Here is a 13,727-nt window from a genome sequence, read left to right on the forward strand (position 1 = left end):
AATAATTATTGTATGAGTTGGGTGATTTTATTGCTTAAGAGATCATATTTATTTAAAAATGATCGATCAAAATTTTTCTGGCAGTTAACTCCTTACCATGTGTGCATCAAAAACCCATTATTTTATGCAAAGCTTACTTGTGTTTTCTATGCAAAAGGTATCTGAAAGATTGATATAAAATAATTAAACATCAAATTTTCCAACATTTTGGTATGTGGTACAGCTAGAGCAGACCAAACGAGCAGGCCGGGCGAGCCATGCCTGGTTTTAGGCGGGATGGTTTGATTATTTCTAAATCCATGAACGACACGTTTAAGAAGATGAGCCATGGCGGGCTCAGATCGGTTCATGAAAGTGCGATTTGTGGACAACTCATCGGGTTAGACGGGTTATATACATATATATATATATTATTTAATTACAGGTGCCGCGTGATAGTTTCGTGCCAGGGAGAGGCGGGTTACACGGGCTGACCTCTTGAAATGAAGTACACAACTGCTAAGTACTACTCCTTCAGTCTCTAAAAATGTTTCTCAATTTGTATTGGACATGTTTGCCAATGCATATTTTTCATTATTAATATTTTTAATTGCGTAGTAGTATTAAATATAAAAATTTTATTGTATTAAAATATTCATAAATACGAATCCAGCAAGATCACTCATGACTATATTTACTTTTAAAGATTAGATGTAAATTAGTAGTCAATCGCTTACCGTGAACAATGTAAAATGTCAAAATAGAAAACGTATTAAGGGACGGAGGGAGTAACTACCAAGCCTACTAGAGTACTGCTCACATAATACACTACTTATTACCATTTATATTAATAGAATAATCTAATAACTAACATCCATATTCGCAAAAGCAAGTTTATACAATGGTTTAATATTTTTTTCAATTATTCTTAATTATAAAATTAAGCGAACCAAATTTAAATTAAAAAAAAATTGGAGTAAAAAAGGCGGTACCTCTATAATTTTATTAATTAAAAAAGATGTTACAATTGATTTGAGAGAAGTGTTGTGCATATGTTGTGTACTTGATGATTTCATAAACAAAACATCTAAGTAGATTTTACTTGGTGAAATAATGTAGCACTCGACGGATAAGAATTATAGTCCCGACGGATAACTCATTATAGTCCCGACGGATGATTAACTTATTATCCATCGAGTGAGTAGTTTATGTAATAATAAGTATGTAGCACAGTTATGTATGCACCTTTGTATAGAATCTGTAGTAGCATATAAGTCATGTTGACTTTAACTAGATATGCAGAATAGGTTGATTAATTGTACATAATTGATGTCTTGTAATTCTGCATAAGTGATATAGAGTCAAGTGCCAAAATAGCTACCGACGGTTGATTAACAAAGCCATCAACGGATGATCAAATGACTATCAACGGATGATCAAATGACTATCAACGGATGTTTAATATAGCAGTCGACGGATGATCAATTAAACCATCAACGGATGTTCTGACAGTCGACGGATGATCATATGAAGAATTCAAACAGCAGTTGAACAGTGAAAGCTGACACACAGCCGTTGAGATGTATACAAACACACTGTTGAAGCCCATTAACTGGGTAATAGAGGACGAAAAGCAGCAAAGCTTAAGACTGTTAGATTTTATATTTATTCAGTCCTTTTGACTTTGTAATCTTGGTATTATATAAACCAAGAGAGTAGCAAATAGAAAAATAACTGAGATAGCTGAGAAACACAAAAGCAGAGAAATCTTTGTAAGCAGAATCTTTAGCATTTCCCGTATTCTCAGTAGTTCTATTTTGTAAGCAGCTGTGAGAATTTCTGCACACAGAGTCCTCTTGATATATTATATATATCTCTGGTGGAATTGTTTAAATCCACCAGAAAGTTTTTAAAGACTCTTGTTTTTAATTACTTATGTTTTGATTCAATTAAGTTTACATTCCGCATTGTGCTAATCAAAACAAATATATCTATAATCGAGTTGAACATTTTTATTTCAAGAAAAAGGTTCAAGAATTCCATTCAACCCCCCTTCTGTAATTCTTGCTACATTGTTAAGGGACTAACAATTGGTATCAGAGCAAGCTCTTAATCTACAAAGAGTTTAAAGATCAAAACAATTCAGCAAGATGAACAAGAAAGATGTTGGAGTCAAGATTCCTTTTCTTGATAAAGATAATTACCATCATTGGAAGGTAAAGATGCATCTTCATATGCTAACTCAAGATGAGGCCTATGTGGACTGCATAGAAAGAGGCCCTCATGTTCCAATGAGAGCTGCAACAGGAAACGAGCCTTCTGTTCCAAAGCCAAGGCATGAATGGTCTGATCCTGACATTGAACAAGTCAGGAAAGATAAAAAGGCCATGAACATTCTGTTCAATGGTGTTGATGCAGATATGTTTGATAACATCATCAACTGCAAAACTGCCAAGGAAGTTTGGGACACAATACAGATAATTTGTGATGGCACTGAGCAAGTAAGAGAAAATAAAATGCAGCTCCTGATTCAGCAATATGAGCATTTTCATAATGAAGAAAGTGAGTCACTCACTGACATTTTTAGTAGATTCCAAAAACTACTAAATGCTCTTAAGTTGCATGGAAGAGTCTATCAGACTAAAGACTCCAATCTGAAACTTCTCAGATCTCTTCCAAAGGAATGGAAACCAATGACAGTCTCATTGAGAAACTCACAAGATTATAAGGAGTTTACTTTGGAGAGACTGTATGGCATTCTTAAGACCTATGAGCTTGAGATAGAGCAGGATGAAAGAATGAAGAGAGGAAAGAAGAAAGGAGGATCCATTGCACTAGTTGCTGATCTGGAAAAGGAGAAGGAAGTGAAGATGGAAGCTGTAGAATAACCTTCAAAGGTCTGTGAGAATAAGGGTAAGGGGCTAGCTGAAAGTGAAGATTCATTGAGCCAAGATGACATGGAGGATATTGATGAGCACCTAGCATTTTTTTCAAGAAGATTTGCCAAGCTCAAGTTCAAGAAGAACTTTGGAGCAGCCAAGCCAAATAGAAACATGGTGGATAAGTCAAAATTCAAATGTTTCAAATGTGGCTTGGCAGGGCATTTTGCAAATGAGTGTAGAAAGTCAGATTCCAGTAAGAAAAGGTTTGAGTCTGTGGATTATAAGCAAAAATACTTTGATCTACTCAAAGAAAAGGAAAGGGCTTTCATTACACAAGAGAATGACTGGGCAGCAGATGGTTTGGATGAAGATGAAGATGTTAGTTATGTAAATTTAGCCCTAATGGCCAAGTCTGATGAAACAGAGACAAGTTCCTCAAGCAATCAGGTAATCACTACAAACCTTTCACATTTATCTAAAGTTGAGTGTAATGATGCCATAAATGACATGTCTACAGAATTGTATCATTTGCACACTTAAGTCTCTCACTAAAGAAAATGCTAAAATCAAAGAAAATAACTTGTTTTTAAGTGAGATGAATAATGTGCTTGAGTCTCAGTTTGTTGAGTTTGAGAAACTAAAAATTGAGTGTAAGATTGCAAAGGAGGAATTAACTGAGTCCTTGAAAAATGAAGAAATTTTGAAGAAGCAGCTCGAGCGTGAACAAGAGGTGATTAAAGTATGGAAAACATCCAGGGATGCTCATGCTCAAATCACCAAAGTTCAAGGAATTGAGTCTTTTTGTGATGAAGCCTGGAAAAAGAATAAAGAGAAACTAGAATCTATTTTGGTAGATGGGTTGCTGACAGATGTAGACTCGACGGATGATGAGGACTATCCGTCGGATAACAAAAAGTGTTATCCGTCGAATGATTAAAATCCTCATCCGTCGGCTGTAAGCAAACCCATTAGCAAAGCCAAATTAATCAAGCTAAATGATAAGTATGGATCTGTTTCCAAGAACTTTGTTTCAGGAGAGTCAAGTCAAGCTAAGAAAGGGAAAAAGGCTAATGTTGGTCACATGACTGTCAAACAGTTAAGTAACAGACTTGAGAAAATAGAGGTAAAAATAGAGACTAAAAAGAAAAACAATAGGAATGGTAAAGTAGGAATTAACAAACACAATAACTACACACCTGATAAATATGCTCCTAGAAAAATCTGTGTCAAGTGTGGTAGTGTAAATCATTTGTCTGTTAATTGCAAATCTGCCATGCCTACTCCCATGTCTGTTCAGCCTTAATTTCCTAACATGAATGCCATGCCTCCCATGCCTGTTAATACTATGCCTACACAGAATATGAATGCACAGTTTGCTAATATGCCATTTGCACCTAATCCATATTATGCTGCATACAATATGCCTCAAATGCCATTTAGCATGCCTTACTGGAATAACATGTTTGCACCAAGCATGTCATTTCCTGTTAGCCATAACATGCATGATAATTCTGTTGTATTTAGTGGTTTCAAAGGTACAACCCAATTGACTAAGGAAGAATCTGGAATTCCTAAGTTAAATGAGATAAAACCTAAGAAACAGAAGAAGAAAGCTAACAAGGCAGGACCCAAGGAAACTTGGGTACCAAAATTAACTTGATTTGATTTTGATGTGTGCAGGAAAACATAAAGAATCTTTGGTACTTGGATAGTGGCTTTTCAAGACACATGACTGGTGATTCTACCCTGCTCATAGAGTTTAAGGAGAGAGATGGCCCAAGTATTACTTTTGGAGATGACAGCAAAGGATATACTGTGGGATATGGCTTGATTTCAAAGGACAATGTCATCATTGAAGAGGTTGCCTTAGTGGATGGTCTCAAACACAATCTGTTGAGTATCAACCAGCTTTGTGACAAAGGCAACTCAGTAACCTTCAACAAAGAAGCCTGTATTGTGACTAACAATCAAAACAACAAAGTGGTTCTCACTGGTGTGAGAAGAGGAAATGTGTACCTAGCTGACTTCAACTCAACCAAAGCAGAATCTATAACTTGTCTTCTCAGCAAAGCAAGTCAAGATGAAAGTTGGCTATGGCACAAGAAGCTATCCCATTTAAACTTCAAGACCATGAATGAGCTGGTAAAGAAAGAACTAGTAAGAGGCATTCCTCTAGTGGAGTTTATAAAGGATGGACTGTGTGATGCCTGCCAAAAAGGGAAGCAGATCAAAGCATCATTCAGGAAGAAACTTGATTCAGCAATTGAAGAGCCTCTGCAATTGCTTCACATGGATTTGTTTGGACTAGTCAATGTATTGTCAATTTCAAAGAAAAGATTTTGCCTAGTAATTGTAGATGATTTCTCAAAGTTCTCTTGGACATATTTCCTAAAGTCTAAAGATGAGGCTAGTGAAATCATCATCAATCACATAAGGCAAGTTAACAATCACCCTGATTTCAAAGTTAGAAGAATCAGGAGTGACAATGGAACTGAGTTCAAGAACTATGTCATGAGAGCATTTTGTGAGGAAAATGGAATCTTACATGAGTTCTCAGCAACAAGGACTCCACAACAAAATGAAGTAGTGGAAAGGAAGAACAGATCACTTATTGAAGCTGCAAGGACAATGCTTGAAGAATCAAAATTACCAACATATTTCTAGGCTGAAGCTGTAAACACTGCATGCTACACTCAGAACATCTCTCTGATTAACCAAGCAATATGCATGACTCCTTATCAATTGTTCAAGAACAAGAAGCCAACTCTAAACTTTCTTCATGTCTTTGGCTGTAAATGCTATATCTGAGAAATCAAACTGATCAAAATGGGAAGTTTGATGCTGAAGCAGATGAAGGAATTTTTGTTGGATCTGTTGTTGGTAAAGCATATAGAGTCTACAATCTAAGAACCAACATTGTTGTGGAATCTATACATGTTGTGTTTGATGATAAAAAGATTGAAGGACTGAAAGATGGAGATTACCATGAGAGCCTCAAATTCGACAATGTTGAGATGGTCAGGGATGGAAGTGATGATGAAAGTGATCAAGAAACAGTGTCTAAGGATAATGCAGACAAATCTACCACCAATGAAGCACAAAACTCAACATCCGTCGAGTTACAAAATGCTTCATCCATCGGAAGGCAATCTGTGTTATCCGTCGGTAGACAACATGCCTCATCCGTCGGTACTCAAAATTCACCATCCGTCGGATTATCAAAAGGAGCAGGAAATCAAGGCAGATCACCCATAGAAAGTACCCCTTTCTCAAATCAAAGATCCACAAACTTAGGGGGAGTTTCTATCAATCAAAACTCAATCACACATCAAGACAACATTGAGGTCTCTTCATCTAGAGCTAATCTACCTCAACCAAGGAAATGGACAAAAGATCACCTCTTTAAACTGATTATTGGTGATGTTTCTTCTAGAGTTCAAACCAGGAGAGCAACTCAAGAAGAATGTCTATACAGCAGCTTTCTGTCAAAGGAAGAACCAAAGAAGGTAAAAAGCCTTGTTAGATCCTGATTGGATTTTAGCTATGCAGGAGGAGCTAAACCAATTTGAAAGGAATAAAGTATGGAAGCTGGTGCCCAATCCTAAAGGAAAGAATCCAATAGACATCGAATGGGTATTCAGAAACAAGATGGATGAAAATGGCATAGTAGTAAGGAACAAAGCCAGATTGGTTGCTAAAGGCTATTGCCAGCAAGAAGGAATAGATTTTGATGAAACATTTGCTCCTGTTACAAGACTTGAAGCCATCAGAATCTTCTTAGCCTATGCAGCCCATGCCAATTTCAAGGTCTATCAAATGGATGTCAAAAGTGCCTTTCTGAATGGAGATTTGGAGGAAGAAGTGTATGTTAGTCAACCTCCTGGCTTTGAAGATCCAAATTTTCCAGAGTATGTCTATTATCTACTGAAAGCACTTTATGGACTGAAGCAAGAACCTAGAACCTGGTATGACACTTTATCAAAGTTCCTTTTAGAAAATCACTTCACAAGAGGTACTGTAGATAAAACTTTATTCTTCAGAAATGTTAATGGCTCTAGCATACTTGTTCAAATTTATGTAGATGATATTATTTTTGGCTCTACAGATGAGAAACTTTGTAAAAAGTTTGCCAAACTGATGCAAAGTAAGTATGAAATGAGTATGATGGGAGAACTAACTTACTTTCTTGGTTTACAAGTTAAGCAAGTTAGTGATGGAATATTCATTAGTCAAACTAAATATATTTTTGATCTTTTAAAGAAGTTTGATCTAATGGATTGCACATCTGCAAAAACTCCCATGGCCACTGAAACTAAGCTTGAACTAAACACTACTGAAAAGTCTGTGGATATTTCAAGCTATAGAGGCATGGTTGGCTCACTTCTGTACTTAACAGCTAGTAGGCCAGATATAATGTTTGCTACATGTTTATGTGCTAGATTTTAGGCTGATCCTAGAGAGTCTCACTTGATAGCTATTAAGAGAATTTTCAGATATCTCAAGGGAACACCAAAACTTGGCATTTGGTATCCTAGAGATTTTGGTTTTGATCTAACTGGTTATTCAGATGCAGATTATGCAGGTTGCAGAATTGACAGAAAAAGCACAACAGGAACTTGTCAATTTCTAGGAAACAAGCTTGTGTCCTGGTTCAGTAAAAAGCAAAATTCAGTGTCTACTTCTACAGCTGAAGCTGAATATATTGCTGTTGGCAGTTGCTGTGCACAGATTTTATGGATGAAAAATCAATTGCTAGACTATGGTTTGCAAGTTGAGAGGATTCCTATTTTCTGTGATAACACAAGTGCAATTGTCATCACTAAAAATCCAGTGCAACATTCAAGGACAAAGCACATAGACATCAAGTACCATTTCATAAGGGAACATGTAATGAATGGTACTGTAGAGTTACATTTTGTTCCAAGTGAGAAGCAACTTGCAGATATTTTTACCAAGCCACTGGATGAATCCACCTTTTCTAGGTTGGTAAGTGAGTTAGGTATGCTTAATTACTCTTGAATCTATCTGAGTTATTTTGCAAGTTGATATGTAGCCAGAAATCTAACTGATTTTTAGTCATGAGTGAAATTTTGGCTAAGTCAAAATTTGCATCTTGACGGATGACCATTATCCATCGAGTTAAGTCATCCGTCGATGTACTATGTGCAAATAAAAATCAATTACTTTTCTGGAATCTTTTAAAACTCGACGGATAACAGTTTATCCTCATTCGTCGAAGTGTCTAAATCTTAACCGTTAATTCCCTGAACATTATCCATCGAGTATACTTACAGTTTGTAAGCATTACACGACGGATAATGGGTGGAATTTTTACAGTTTATTTTTAAACGGCTAATTTAGGCAATTTCTATTGGGTAATTTACTTTTCTTTATTATTTTCATCCGTTGTTTTTAAGATAGTATAAAAGCTTATTTCATTCTAATTATTTTCTTTTATCATTCTCAAATTCAACTGCTTTTATTTTATTCTCTCTCAAGTAAATATCATCTTTCTCTTCAAGCTTTCATTCTCTAACAATGGCACCTGTAGTAAAGATCATGTCTCAGACTGGGTTCATTTATGAGAAGAACAACTTCACTGCTTTGGTCAATAAGGGTATTCAGCAATCAGAAGACTATCACAAGATGATGGACTTCGTGAAGAGCTGCAAGTTAAGTTTTGCCATGCTTGAATCACCCACAATTTACTGTGAAGTTGTTGAAGAGATGTGGACCACTGCAATCTACAACTCTACTGACAAAACTATCACTCTAACTATCAAAGGTAATGAGTTCTGTATCAATAGTGATGTGATAAAAGTATGTTTCAAAATTCTTGATGATAATGTAACTTCACCACACACTGACACTGATATTATCAATATGCTTAATTCCATGCATTATGCACTTCCTACTACTAAGCTAAGTGATATTAGAAGATTAGGTCTTAGGAAGGAATGGAGTTTCATGTGTGATGTGATGTTGTGACTAAAGTTTTCTCTGGAAAAATCAGTAATTTTGACTCTGTGAACATTTCCATGCTTAACATGCTATACATGCTAGTTACACATAAATTTTACAATTTTAGTGACCTTGTCTTGTATGAGTTAGGTTTTAAACTAGGTGAGTTAACCAAAAGGGGAAAGAATGTATATTATGCTAGATTTTTCATGATATTGGCTAACCATCTTTGTCAAGAGATTGTACTTGAGAACTCAAACAACAAATTAGCTTGCTGGGTTCAAGAGAGAAGAATCATTGCAGATTTGAACAGAGCCAACCATCATAGGGATGTGCCAATGTTCTACTTTCCTGTATTGCAGACACCTCAGGTAAGTGAGGTAAGTTCATCCATACCCTCAACTATTCCAATCTCCTCAATTTTTTTGAATTCAGGAGTAGCTATGGCAACTGTGACAATAACCAAACAGTTGCCTACCAAAGCTGCCAAATCAACTACAATTTCTAAATCCAAGTCAAAGAAAACCCCCTCTGGTATCTCTCAAAAGGTACCAGTTGAAAAATTAAAGAAACCCCAAGGATAAGGTTGGAGAGTTGAGTGAATCCCAGCCTAGCCACACTGCAGTTTCCCAACAAACTGCAGTGCTTAAAAAGGATAAAAGCTAACTTCTAGCTGCATCCTCCCAAAAGGATGTGGCTATTGAACAAAGCTCTCAGCCAAGAGCACAGGCCAAAAGGGTTAGGGACACAAGCTCACCCCAAATTTACACAAGAAAGAAGAAATCCAAAACAACTGGGGATGCACAGGGCACACACACAGTGCAAACTGGTGTTAAAGACACAGTCCCTGCACTTTCTCAAATTCAGTTTGATGTGGCTCCAATAAATGTGGAGTCACAGCCAAAATCTCTTATAATAGAAGCCTCTGAAACATCATACTCACCAACAAACTCTCTGGAAGTGGATATGATAAACACTTCAATTCCTGACTCCCCTTCTTTAACTCTGTTGGGGAAGCCAAAATCTAGTGCAAGTGAGCATCATCTTTTAGATGATTTGTTGGCTCACTTGCCAATTCTTTCAGATACTATTGTGACATCTGTGCCTCAAATAACTTCAATCAACACAGAGTCAACAATAGTTTCTCTTCCCACCTCATTCATTTCTACTCTCTTGATGGATATTGCTCATCCGTCGAGTAGTGATTGTATCCCGACGGATAAGCTTAACAGCAGTTATCCGTCGGATAGCTTTACCACTCACCCGATGGATATCACTTATCCGTCGAGTGTCTCTGCACAACTTCAAACTTCAATTATTTCTAGTGCAGAAGATTTAGTGGTAATACAGTCACTCTTAGGACTGAGAGAGGAGAGTGTTTTGAGTGAGATGCTGGATTGCTCCCAGGAAAAAGGAGAGGAAAAGAGTGAATCTCAGCAATCCATTTATTCAGGATTGGCAAAAGTGAGTGAGAGGAGTCCCACCTTAGTAGGTGAAGGTGAGGGTGTGAGGGTGGGGAGCCAGGGTGAGACCCTGATGCAACAAAAGAGAGATTATGAGAGAAAGGCAGGTACAGGAGAAATAAGGGTGGATCCAGCCATTGCTAGTAAGTCAATGATTGTGGATGATGCTGAAAAGGGAAGACAATTTCAGCAACATTACAAAGCTGAAATTGATAATATTTCCTTGGATGCTGACACTTTTACTCATCCTGTGTCAGCCTATCAATTGTTGGCTGCTCAGGGCAATGTGGAGGCAGAACAGACTTTGAATCTAGTACACACCTCAGAATCTCTTCAAAGAGATAAAGCTGTTGTCAATAGGATGCCTTCTCAAGCTGGTGAGCCATCTGAAGAATTTGGAGTAAATTCTAATGATGATGACTCTGTTTCTTTGGATGGAAGCATGAACTTAGGGGAGATGAAGGCCCAAGATCTGTTTTAAATTTACCTGGATGGGCATGGACAAAGGAATTTACACCAGGACAATTTGATATGTCTTTGGTCAAGCAAGTGGTGGCTATTCAAAAGGCCCTTCAGGAGACTTCAGATGCTGGTACCAAGGCTATTCTTCAAGCTCACCTAGACTCTCTACATCTCATGAAGATCCAGCACTTAAGACAAAATATGAGTGTGGATGAACTAAAAAGAGATATAGCTGACTTGAAGACATACAATTCTGAGAAGCTGGATTCAATAATGCCATATGGTACCATGCAAGATCTACTACTAAGATTGAGGAGATAATCAGACTCTGAAAAGAAGCTAGCCAAGTTGGAAAACAGAGTTCAAGTTATTGAGAATTCAGTGGTTATCCTTCTTCAAAATCAACAGACTCAGACAAATCTTCTCATGCAACTGGCTAAAGCACAAGGCCTAACTCCTCAACTTGATGATAACAAAAAGGGGGAGAGAGAATCAAGGGGGAGAAAGGACCAACTGAGGGGGAGAAACTTCAATTACAAATCAGCAAAGTAATTGTACCTTCAATTACAATCTCCAAGCCAACAGTTGCAGATGGTATAGATCTAATTAAAGCAGCAGCAGCAGCAAATTTGAAAGTTGCTGAAAAAGGTAAGTTGAGTTTGATCAAATGGAATAAGATTGATGAGGAGATACAGAAATAGTTTGAACTAGTCAAGGAGCCAGTTCAGTCAGCCATCCATCACTCTCATGTCAAGCCAATCAGTGTGAATGAGATGAGCATGAACTATCTGGAAAAAGGACAATCTTCCTGCATCAAGTCTACAAAGGCTGAAACAATTCTTAAACCAAGGGCAAATTATTCAAAGTCATCTTGGAAGAACCCTATGGACACTGTGTATGAGACTCCCAAGCCTGATGAAAAGAAGCTTCTGTCAAGATATATTGTCTTCTATAAAGATCCAGCTGATTCGGCTTCAAAAAGGAGAATTGCTAAGATATTTAGAAATGGAAAGGAAATTTGTGTGGTAGCTGGACATCCACAGTTTACTCAAGCAAAGAAAGAATAAAAAGCCAGATTAAAGCAGGAAAAGAGGCAAGCTGCTCTAGATGCAAAGAAGTCTAAACAAACGAAAGAACAGATTGCTATCTTGGCCAAGCTACAGGCTGTGAATTCTTCTCAACAAATTCCCTCTCAACCATCTGAAGCTGCTGAATCAAAGAAGAAGATTGAAGAACAGAAGAAATCCCCAAGAAAGAAAGAATTGGCTAGAAGAACAAAAAGGAAACTGGATGTTGTTGACAAGGAATTGGAAGATCAATTTCCTAAGGAATCCACTCAAGCTACAACTCAAGCATTAAAGCCCTCTGTGGTATTTGAAGACATAAGGGTGGTGGATCCCTACAGAAACATACATGGTGAACCTATTGTGCCAAAGGATTAGCCAAAAGAGTGGGATAAAATACCAATTCCTGACTTCAACTTACCAATCCTTAGCAAGCCAAAAAGGACAAAGTCAAGGGCAGTCAAGAAAGTGAAGCTGTCACCTCTCAAATTCAAGTCAGTAGTTAAAGCTCAACCCAAGGTCAACAGGGGAGACTACTTGTACTTGTGTGACATCAAAGAATTTTTAGATCTAAACCTTTATCTGGATGAACTGGATGAAGTAAGGGCAATTGATGCATACAGAAACCTACCTGAAAGGTTGGTGTTCAAGTACAAAGGAGGAAGGGAGATTCAGTGGCCACTTCACAGGATTCTTCAAGAAAGCCAAGCTGTGCTGATTAAAGTCTATTCATCCTTCAAGAAAAACTTTGGGTTCAATGTAACTGCAAGAAGACTAGTATTGAAGAAAATTGAAGAGCTGAGGAGTGTTAGAGCTAAAGATGCACTCCCAAAGACTCTAATCATCCCATACACAGGGAGAAGAGTGCATCTAAGGCCCTACTGGCTGATGGAATTCATGGATGACAAGGGTGTAAGAAGATTCTTCAGATTAGAAGACCAATTGAGTATCTCTAGCAATGAGACTCTCTTGGAAATGCAAGAAAACTAGATCTCTCAGAATCTGATGAACTAGAATTCCACAGGCAGCTCCAGAATCAAATTGAAGAAAATAACAGAAAACTTGGAAGAAGATCCAGACCTTCAAGGAACTAAAAAAATCTGCTGAGGCTAGAGGAGCATCTTGAATTGCCTGTGAGCCAAACCTTGCACATTTTAATTAATTGGAGCACTTTTAGTTTATCTACTTATCTTTAAAGATATATGTTCAGGATGTTTTGTTATCATCAAGTATCTCTTAATTTATGGCTACAATTCCAGTAGACATAAATTGGGGGAGATTGTTGTGCATATGTTGTGTACTTGATAATTTCATAAACAAAACATCTAAGTAGATTTTACTTAGTGAAATAATTTAGCACTCGACGGATAAGAATTATAGTCTCGACAGATGACTCATTATAGTCCCGACGGATGATTAACTTATTATCCATCGAGTGAGTAGCTTATGTAATAATAAGTATGTAGCACAGTTATGTATGCACCTTTGTATAGAATCTGTAGTAGCATATAAGTCATGTTGACTTTAACTAGATATACAAAATAGGTTGATTAATTGTACATAATTGATGTCTTGTAATTCTGCATAAGTGATATAGAGTCAAGTGCCAAAATAGCTACCGACGGATGATTAACAAAGCCATCGACGGATGATCAAATGACTATCAACGGATGTTTAATATAGCAGTCGACGGATGATCAATTAAACCATCAACGGATGTTCTGAAAGTCGACGGATGATCATATGAAGAATTCAAACAGCAGTTGAACAGTGAAAGCTGACACACAGCCGTTGAGATGTATACAAACACACTGTGGAAGCCCATTAACTGGGTAATAGAGGACGAAAAGCAGCAAAGCTTAAGACTGTTAGATTTTATATTTATTCAGTCTTTTTGACTTTGTAATCTTGGTATT

Source organism: Apium graveolens, chromosome 9 (assembly GCF_009905375.1).
Source record: "Apium graveolens cultivar Ventura chromosome 9, ASM990537v1, whole genome shotgun sequence".
NCBI lineage: Eukaryota > Viridiplantae > Streptophyta > Magnoliopsida > Apiales > Apiaceae > Apium > Apium graveolens.